The sequence below is a fragment of the Macrotis lagotis genome, chromosome X, assembly GCF_037893015.1.
Source record: "Macrotis lagotis isolate mMagLag1 chromosome X, bilby.v1.9.chrom.fasta, whole genome shotgun sequence".
Classification (NCBI taxonomy): domain Eukaryota; kingdom Metazoa; phylum Chordata; class Mammalia; order Peramelemorphia; family Peramelidae; genus Macrotis; species Macrotis lagotis.
In genome coordinates, this window is record NC_133666.1 from 174,524,101 (window position 1) to 174,534,705 (window position 10,605).

General features: G+C 36.7%; 1 protein-coding gene across 1 annotated transcript in view; it reads right to left on the bottom strand.

Moving 5' to 3' along the window:
* The window catches only part of FANCC (FA complementation group C), a 296,231-nt gene extending 287,465 nt beyond the window's left edge, over window positions 1–8,766 (bottom strand). Inside the window, exon 1 of the mRNA XM_074205082.1 lies at window positions 8,682–8,766. The gene's annotated coding sequence lies outside the window, so the exon portion shown is untranslated. The remainder of the gene's footprint in view (window positions 1–8,681) is intronic.
* Between the last annotated feature and the right edge of the window lie 1,839 nt (window positions 8,767–10,605).

Below are 10,605 nucleotides of genomic sequence, written 5' to 3' on the forward strand. Positions count from 1 at the left end.
ATGGAAATATGATTTCTATGTTTCTTTTGTAGGCTTTCAGGATACCAAAACATGAACAGTGGATAATATACATATGATTAGAGGAACATTAAGTTTTGCTTTGCAAAATTTATCTTCTTTATTTACATTATGTAGTGTTTAAAAAGTTTGTGATTTCTGAGTAATTTAATAATGTCAGCATTTTAATAAAAGTATGGTCATTTGGCCATACTTAGACAATCATGCAGGCTCAGGACTTACATACCCATGGGAAGAGGAGTGTTCCTGAGGGTGACAATCAACTCTGATTGTTTAACAACAAATACTACAGTGAAGAGGCTGAACATCATTTGCTTCTAAATTACCCCCAACCTTAGGCAATCTATTCAAAGTATTTATTTCCACCCAAATTTGAGCTTCCCGATTGTGAAGTAGAATGACACATGGAAATATATAATTTCTGTTTCCTTTGTGGGGTGGGGTCTGAACAAGATTGTTATGAAAGTCCAATCTCATTATTAGTAATGTCCATCAAAGGACTGAACTTTTAAAATCAGGACTGTATAAAAAAGGAGAAACTCTGAATCTCCCTAAATCATTGGTCATTAATAATAATTTCTCTCAATTATCTTCACAAGAACAATTGGGAAGTAGGTGCTATATTACCCTCATCTTACAGATAAATAAACCATAGCTCAGAGTGGCTAAATAAATTACCTGACCAGGGTCTCCTAGCTAGTAAATTTCTGAGGCAGAACTTTGATGTCAGTTATTACATATTTCCAAGTCCAACATTCTGTGTTGCCTCTTGAGCATTATGTGAATGAATAGATGGTATTTACAGTTGCTGGTAATGGATATGATCAATCTGTGAAGAAGAGATTATTTATCAGGGGTTTCCCCAGAATGTCTCCTTTTCTGTAATAATCTTTGGAGACCAGAAACTTTTGTGGGAAACAACTTCAATGAATGATTAGTGACTTATTAAAGTATCTGCCTCATGAGTATTTGCATTTTTTTTTTTAGTTTTTGCAAGGCAATGGGGTTAAATGGCTTGCCCAAGGCCACACAGCTAGGTAATTATTAAGTGTCTGAGGTTGGATTTGAACTCAGGTACTCCTCACTTCAGGGCTGTTGCTCTATCCACTGAGCCACTTAGCTGCCCTGAGTATTTGCATTTTTAAAGTGGTAAGTATAGGACAGTGCTGGAGAAGAATACATGTGACATATGATCCAATTGTTTCATTTTATAGCTCAGGAAACTTAAGCCAGAAAAGGCTAGAGACACCAGGTTAAGAACCTGTCTTTGGATATTGTATTGATGCTTAAAGGTATGGGGAAACAATCTATGGACATGAATTTCTGGACTCATGTTTGGAAAAGCTAAAAGTAGTCAGAGACCAATATGATTTAGGGAAGAGTATGCTCCAGAGGTTTTGGGGACAATGTACATTTGTTATTGATCTGCCTTTGAAGCACATATATGTGTGTGTATATATATATATATATATATATATATATATATATATATATATATATATATATATAATCTCACTTTGTAAAACAAAGGGAGAGCAAACAAAAAAAAAGGAAGAGAGGCAAAGACAAAGCTTTGAATTTGTCCCCAGTGTCTGACTGCATTCTTCCCTTCAGGAGTTACATCTTTCCTCCCAGTTTTCAAGGCCATATCTAAAATATGAGGCACATAGTAGGAAGCATTCAAAAGTTCCAACTCAGTTATCCAATCTGCTCAGGCTTTCCATTCATTTTATCTATACAGAAACTTTCATTCCTCATATACAAATCTGATGATGTCAGTCTTCTGCTCAAAACCTTTCAATAGCTTTCTATTGCCTATAAACATTCAAACTGCTTAGTTTCCTATTCAAGCTCCTCCACAATCTGGCATCATAGTGTCTGGCATCTAGTAGGTGCTTGACTGGTACCAACTGATCTTTCGAGGCTCATACCATACTATGGTCCTGTTGCTAGGGATTGGTGTTGTCAATTTAAGATTGGGAGTCCTTGAATGGTGAAAGAACTCACATACAGCTCTGGGACTTTAAAACTGCTCAGGATTTGTTATTCAAGCCTGCAAAGTGTACAGGAGTTGTCTCCTGGAAAAGCAGTAAGCACTTTGAGGATAGGAGTAAATAACAAAAGGCTAGGTGAGGTTTGTGAGAGAAAGCAAGAGTGGGGGGTGGGCAGAGAGCTGATTGGGCTGAGACCTGGGGAGTCTGAGAGCCACAAGGATAGTTTAGGCAAGGCTTTTATAGTCTTGCCCACTCTCTGGATACCAAAAAGGCAGGAGACTGTGGGCAAAGGGTAAATCCCCTCCCCCTCTACAGGTAAAAGACTGGATGTTGAGGAAGTGGGAATGAGGAGACATTAGGAATTTATATTTAACAATGGAACAATAGGAGTCAATTTATATTTATATTACAGGAGTAGATAACATTTTTTTTTAGGTTTTTGCAAGGCAATGAGGCTAAGTGACTTGCCCAAGGCCACACAGCTAGGTAATTATTAAGTGTCTGAGGCCGGATTTGAACCCAGGTACTCCTGACTCCAAGGCAGGTGCTCTATCCACTGTGCCACCTAGCTGCCCCTAGTAGATAACATTTTAACAGAATTTAATAGTAAAAAGGATTACAAAATCTATATCCAATTATAAATTTCCTATGCCCATAATTCCCTGCGTCAGCCCCATATCCAGTTATCTATCCTGCAGTTAAACTGTGCTACTTACTTACCATATAACTATATCTATCTAATCTATATCTACAAATTAGTACAGTACAAAGATATGGAATAAGTATGTATATGTATATACATACTTATTCTATAACTTTGCCTTTTAGCATACTATTCCTTAATGTCCTCTACCCTCATCATCATAGCATCAAAGAGTTGGAAGGGACTTCAAATTCAATCTAACCTAATTGAAATCTGACCCCTCAATGTTGAACCCATGTGTAATATACCATGATTTACCATGATTCCTTATTGCTTATAGAATAAAATATAAGGTCTTTCAATCAGCATTTTAAGTCATTCACAAAATGACTTCCTCCTTTCTTTCCAGTCTTATTTTTTATTGCTCCTCTTTGTATATTCTCTATCCTAGTTCAATCATTCTAGTTGTTTTCTTTTTTTAAAATTTTATTTATTAAGGCAATGGGGTTAAGTGACTTGTCCAAGTTCACACAGGTAATTATTTAGTGTCTGAGGTCAGATTTGAACTCATGTCCTCTGGACTCTAGGGCTGGTGCTCCTAGTTGTTTTCTATATATGATATTCCATCTCCTATCTTTGTGTCTTTGAACAAGTGGTTCCCCAATATCTTTGCTTCCACCTGGTAGAATAAATTTACTCCTTAGAGTGCAGTTCAGGTACCACTTCTTCTATGAAGAGACTTCCCAAATTCCCTTTCCCTCCCCAAGACAACATTCTCCCACACTTGAGAAGATTTTTACTTTGTATATAATTTGCAGTTTTTTTGATTTATGTGTTATCCTTCCATTAAATGTAAGCTCTTTGAGGGTAGAACAAGCATTAAGTGCTTTCTATAACCAGGCAAGGGGACAAAAGCTGTAATGCACTGCAAGTAAGACAAGTCCCATCCTTCCTCTCCTCCTTCCCCCCACCCCCAATCAAGAAGCAAATTTGACTTGTCTGAGAGGAGGGAATGTTTTCCTTTTTTTGTTTGTGTATCCTCAGCACCCACCTAGCAAATTGGCTTGACATATACAGTTCTTAATATTCGAATTGTTTGGTTAAATGTTTTCTTATTAGATTTGATCCAATGTTCTGGCTTTTTGGGTCTTTTCTTCAGATCCTGATTGACATTCCAAGGTCTTAATCATTGCTCCTGACTTTATGTCATCTACAAATGTAATAAGCAAGACATTCAATCCAATTCAGCAAGCTTTAGCTGAATATTTGCTATATGCTAAGTATTGTGCTAGGTCTCAGGGATTAAAATATCTTTAAAAAAATCCACAAAACAGTTCCTACCCTCATGAAATTTGTATCCTTATAATGTTTGTCCTTTGTCCTCAAAGAAGACCATGACATCAAGAAAGCACATGACAAGCACATGAATTGGATTTGAATGAGGTGGGGGCTATGCCAAAGTCTCAGCCTCACTTTATCCTCCAGAGACATCTGGGTCCAGTGGCCAGTTGTGAATCAGGATGACTGGATGCTAGGCAATCAGGGTCAAGTGACTTGCCCAGGGTCACACAGCTCGTAAATTTCTGAGCTGGATTCAAACTCCTATCTTCTTGACTCCAAGGCTGGTGCTATGTCCACTGCACCATCTAGCTGCCCAATATCCTGGGAGTGGTAGGTAGGATGGGAAATAATATGTATTCACAGAAAGAAATTCAAAATATATACACAACACATAGCAAATATGCAAAACATATTATCTACATAAATAAAATAAATACAAAGTGGTTCCACAAAGATGAAGCTCTAACACTTGCCATCTATTGTTTTTATCAATTTACTAATAAAAATTTTCAAGGGGAGGAGGAAGGACAGAGAACAAACATTAATTCAATACCTACCATGTATCAAGTGCTGTGGCAATTGCTTTAGAAATTTCATTTGATTCTCACCACAAAACTGTGAAGTAACTCTACATTTTATAGATGAGGAAACTGAGGCACAGGTCATTGGAACATTCTGTCAAATAGACTGAACTGGCTTCTAACCTATGGATGAATAGGAGTGGAACAGAGCAGGATAGAGACAGGAGAATCAGGAATCAGACAGAAGTTAAATTTCCAAGTGAGGGAAATAGTTTGTAAATGAAGTCTTCCCTTCTAAGAAGGTCTTCCAATTTAACAGAAAGATATTAATGACTTTGGGTTTAGTCATTCAACTAGTTCTGAATTTACCTAACTGTACTATTGTTTAGTTCTAACCTAGACCTATTCTTGTCTGAAATGGCAGAATGAGCCATTTTATTAGATTCTTAACTAAATCTATGTTAAATATACCTACAATGCAATATTTAACTGATCTACCTAGGAAATGAAGTAAGTATTACATGACTTCTTTTTATAGAACTATAGATTTAGAACTTCAAGGGACCTCTGAGGTTATATAGTTCAATTCTTTCATTTTTACATATGAAGATACTGAAATCTAGTGAGATTAGATGCCTCTCAATGTCTAGGTGGCATATAGATAGAGTGCTGAATCTGTAATTAGGAAATTGTTGTTGAATTGTTTCAGTTGTGTCTGACTCTTTGTGACCTCATTTGACGTTTTCTTGGCAGAGATATTGGAGTGACTTGCCATTTCCTTCTCCAGCTCATTTTACAGATGAGGAAACAGAGGGCCAGGGTCACATAGCTAGGAAGTTTCTGATGCCAGAAGAGTCTTCCTGAATCCAGGTCCAGTACTCTATCCATTGAGCCACTTAACTGCTCTAAAATACATAAATAGATGATAGATAAGCAGATAAATAAATGAATCACCCCACACAAAACAAAGTAAAAAGAACAAGCCCCAATTGGGTGGATCCAAATAATAGTCATTGATGGATTGATGTCAACTTGAAGTCATACTTGCAGTGCCCCAGGTATCTCTGCTTGTTCCTGAACTGTTCAATATATTTTTTTAATGATTTGGAAGAAGACATGTATGACAGACCAATTATAATATTCACAAAACTGGGAGTAATAACCAACTGAAAAAATCAGGATTCAAACAGATTTTAATCCTATAAAATTATGAGTCAAAAATAATAAGATGACTTTTTTTTTTAAGTTTTGGTCAGGACTTCTGTTTTTATTGTAGAGGGAACTTGTTCTAATACTATCAGCTTCTTAGTTCAGGTTCAGAACTGGGGTAAATGAAGCACTCATAAGCCATTTAACAAAGGAAATTAGCTTTGCCCTAGCACAATTAAAACATGGAATGAGAATATAGTGGCATTTAACTGTTCTAGTGGCAGCCTCCCTTCATCTCCATCTGGAAACACATCTGGTCAATAAATCATCAGGATATGGCAACTTGAAGGTGTCAGGCACCTATTGCATCTAAGAGACCCCGACTATATGTGCCTGGGACTTTTTATGCCTTTTGACCTGGATTTGCATCAAGGAAGCTGGGGTTGAAGTTGTATCAGGAAAATTCTAGTCCTATCTCAGAATTCCTGATGAGAAAACTCCTCCCCTGCCAGTATACATGAAAATCTGCTCTGAAATATAATGTTAAGAAAGTTGAAGGGGTAAATAAGTGATTAAATGACACCCAGAGGCACAAAAGCAGTTTGTGTCAGAGGCAGGACCTGAACCTGGATCTTTCACATTTGAAGGTTGATCTCTCAAACACATTTTTATAACCTAAGACTCATGCATAGTCATTTGAAAAAGACTTTCCTCAAGGATGGAGAGAACAATCACCTTAAGATTTGTGCCTGCAAGAAGGGTAGAGCTGGAGAGAACTTTGGAGAGTACAGTTTGGTTCTTGGTTTTGGATTTGAGATGATAGCTTTAATTCCAGGCTCTCTTTAGGAAAGATTATCCCCCCCCCCCCCCCCCCCCCCCCCAGAGAGAAAGGCTTTTTGAAGAGACCAGAATATAGAGGAGCCAGTGCTTTAGACCTGTCCCTGTTATATCACACAGTTTTGGCATCAGAAGTTGGAGGATTAGTAAAGGTCTCATGTAAAAAGTGATAATGAAGGAAGTCAAAGATTACAAAAGGCAAGAGGTTAGGAGAAAGAGCTTTCCAGGCTCATGGAAAGGGACAAAGATAGGAAACAAAATGAAAACAGAAAATAGACCAGTATGGTTGAACTGTAGGGTAATGTGGAGGGAAATAATATGTAAGAAGACAAGAAATATAGGAAAGAACTATATTATGAAGTGCTTTAAATAGTGGATAGACATTTATATTTTATCTTTGAGATAACAGAGACCTATTGGAATTTATTAAGTGAATAACATGGTTATATCATGCTATAAGAAAATCACTTTGGGGCTATGTATAGAGGACCAACTGAAGTGGGGAAAGATATGAAACAGGAAGGAAAAATAGGAAGCTATTTTGTGCACCTATTGCATGTGTTAGTGCAATAAGAGCAGAAAAGAGGTAATGAGAGTCTAAATTAGACTATAGAGGCTACATGAGCAGAAAGAAAGACTTTGCAAGAGATGTGGAGACAGAAATCTTTGGCAACGATTTGATATATAGGGAGAGCTAGGAGTGGAGAATAAAGTTGAGGTTAACCTCAGTTGAATCCTAGACAGGTAGTGATTCCTTCAACAGTAATGAGAGGATTCAATAAGGGGTGTGTAGGTGGGGAAAGATGATCAGTTCTGTTTTGGATATGTTGAGTTCGAGATCCCTATGGGACATTCAGTTGGAAAAGTCTTCTAAATATTTTGCAACATCAATCTGGTTCTCAAGAGATACTTGGTAAGTTCCAAGGAGCAAAAACACTAAACCTTTTCCATATTGTTTTCAATTTTTTCTTCTTAAAGTGACTTGTAGAAAGTAAATATACAGTATTTAAGTGTAAGTATTTAAGCCCCAGATTTTTTCCTCTTTTCCTTGCCAGATAAACATGAACTCTACAAACTCTTACATCCTTGAGAGTCTCTTTGTAAGATAAGACATATACATTGATTCAGGGTTGGTTGTATGGTAATAGAGTGGGGTAATACTCCCAGAGTTTAATATTTCCATTTCTATTACAATATTATTACACATATATACTAAGTCCTCAAAAATGTATATTTATGTGTGCATGTATATTACATATATGCATTCATATAATATACACATGAATTTACATATCTGTACAGATATGTGGTTATTAAATACAGTCTAAATACTTTTTAGTTCCTTGATATTTGAGAAAAGAGTGGAAGAAAATAGCTTCATTTCAATGGAGCTTTGAAACTAAAAAAGACTTTTCTTATACCTGAGGCATCTAAGAAATGAGAGCCTCATAATTAGGCTATACAACTGTATGGATAATTAAGGGTGATGTTAGTAAACACATTATGAGCTAAAATAAATTACTGGGTCTAAATAGCAAAGCATGATGAATGGTTCCAAAGCTGGCTGCCTCCCAGAGTGCCTCTACATTATGCTGCATTAGAGGATTTGTGCAAAGCAAATCATATTCTTCACAATCCAAAGAACATGTTTACACACATTTAAAAAGCTTCTGCATGCACATCTAATTTCCAGATTTGGAATGCTACATAAAGATATAACTATTTTATGTCTGAGTAATTTGACTACTATTTTTTTTTTTAAGTTATCAGAAGGGAGTCCTATCCTAGAAATTTATTGTACTACTACAATTTTATTCCATTTCATGAAAAAACATTCTAATGTTGGTAAAGGAATTTATCTTGGAGGTCATCTAATCCAATACCCTCATTTTACAGATGAAGAGACAGACCTGGAGAACTCCTCTCCAGTTGCCCAAGTTCATTGAGTAGCGAATTAGGATTAAAATTCAGGTACTCTGATTTCAAGTCCATTATTTTTCTACAGTCTCTTTTAATGAACAAAGAATGTAATGTTCTGTCCTTTTTTCTCTATTTCAGGAGGTATTTTAACTCCTGAATATTATTAGAGTGCTAAACTTCACATAGAGACCATATAATGTGAATAGTATTCTCTCTGCCACAGGTCCAATTTTAATTGCTGATGACATCTCATTTTACCTTGATCTAGTTCCAGAAAAGTCTTCTATCAGGATCTAAAGTCTTTGAGCCATGTTCCCACTCTGCTCCTCATCTTTCTGTGCTGCTGAAAAAATATATTGGTGAGGCACAAAACAAGTGGGCAGTATTCCTAGGGCCTTCAACTAAACACATATCCAAACTTTCCTTTAGCAACCACAGACAAGACTGTGCCAAATATGGAAAGAAAACATATGCCTCCCAGATTCAAATTCCCAAGTCTACCCTTCCAACCAAGTTTCCATTCATGTGTGGAAAATCCTTCAGCTCATATAAACCTCCTAGTCAGAAAGTGTCTCCAAAACTCTGATTTTTTTGTCACCTTCATAAAGTTGTGGCTGTTACAACTACATCACACTGGAATGTAGGGATAACAAAATTTTTAAAATACAGTCAATTTGGATTTTTTTCTCATATAATAACAAATGAGAGGGAAAGAAGGGGATTTCTTGTGAAGCTACTTGCCAAAGGCTCAGCTTGAGCTCCCCTCTCTCTCCTCATGCCCTTCATTTTTCAGAATGTCTAAGACCTTCTTGAATCTCATCAAGGTCAAAACTTTGAAATAATTTGCATGGTTTGAGCAGTAACTTTTAGGATTGTGATGGGAACTAAAAGGGCAAATGATAAAAGGTGTGTGTTTATATGAAACATCAGAAAGTTTAAGCCAGAGGTCCAGACTATATGGAGCACTCTGGGCAAAGGAGGAGGTGAATGGAAATCACTGGTCTTGATCTAGGGAGGCGTGAAGGTTGCACACTTGTAGGAGCTTGTCAGAGATATTTCTGGAATTTTGGACTAAGCTAAAACTACCTGCATTAGTATTTAGAGCTTGAAAAAATGTTTTTGCTTCCTTTTTTTCTTTTATATAAATCTAGGCTGGATTTTGGTAGCCTTCTTTGTTCAATATAGTCCAGGAATCTTGAATGGAGGAATCTGTATACAATTGTATTAAAATACCATTGTACATTTTGTTTGAAATGTTACTGTATACTTTTGGGAGTGTCTTGGTACACTTTGCTGAAGAGACATTGTGAATTGCCATTGTATAGTGAATATTTATGTCATGTGACTTGATTCTCATCAAGAACTTTTGATTTGGAAATACCTGTGGATAGTGACAAGAACACAAATGGAAGGATTTTGCATACTATTTTGGACTCTAGAGAGAGGTAAGACACTACAGTTAGGAAGCTCAGTGGAATCAGGGTTAGACCTGGAAGACTTGAGTTCACATTCAGCCTCAGATACTTACTGTGTGGCAAGTCACTTAATCACTGTTTGCTTTAATCCACAATGGCAAATCATTCCAGTTTCTTTGGCTGAGAAAACCCCATGGGAAATATGGTACATGGAGTCATCACAAGGCGTCAGAATGGCTGAACAATAACATCTTGGTACAAGTTTTCAGAAAAGAAGAAAATGTGCATTAGATGTGCTGTTTGCTACTGTTGAAACTTCCTAAGGCTCCAGAGATATAGCAAGAATTAAAGATGCCTGAAGATTCCCAGATATTTTCAGGCACTAATTTATTTTTATTTTTATTTTTTTAACCTCAGGGGACAATATAGATTAGATTCCCAAAAGGTTTCTGGTAAGGCTTTACCAGAGTCCTCTTTGTTTTTCCTTTATGAGGTGTTAATCTCTTCTGGTGGTTAACTCTTGGAAAATGTGTGAATTCATCTGGCCTAGAGTACTCCCTTTGTCCCTTTAATACCATATTAAGGATGATTAATTGATTCAAGTTCAGTTCCTACATTTGAGCCAAGCCAGGAAATGCAGGAATGCAAGCTGGTAACAATTGATTACTTGGAATTCTTGGACTCATTGAACTCACTGGGAGGATTCCTGGACCAAGGTAAAGATGAAAAACAGCAAGGGCAAGAACTTTGATATAGAAAAGGCAACT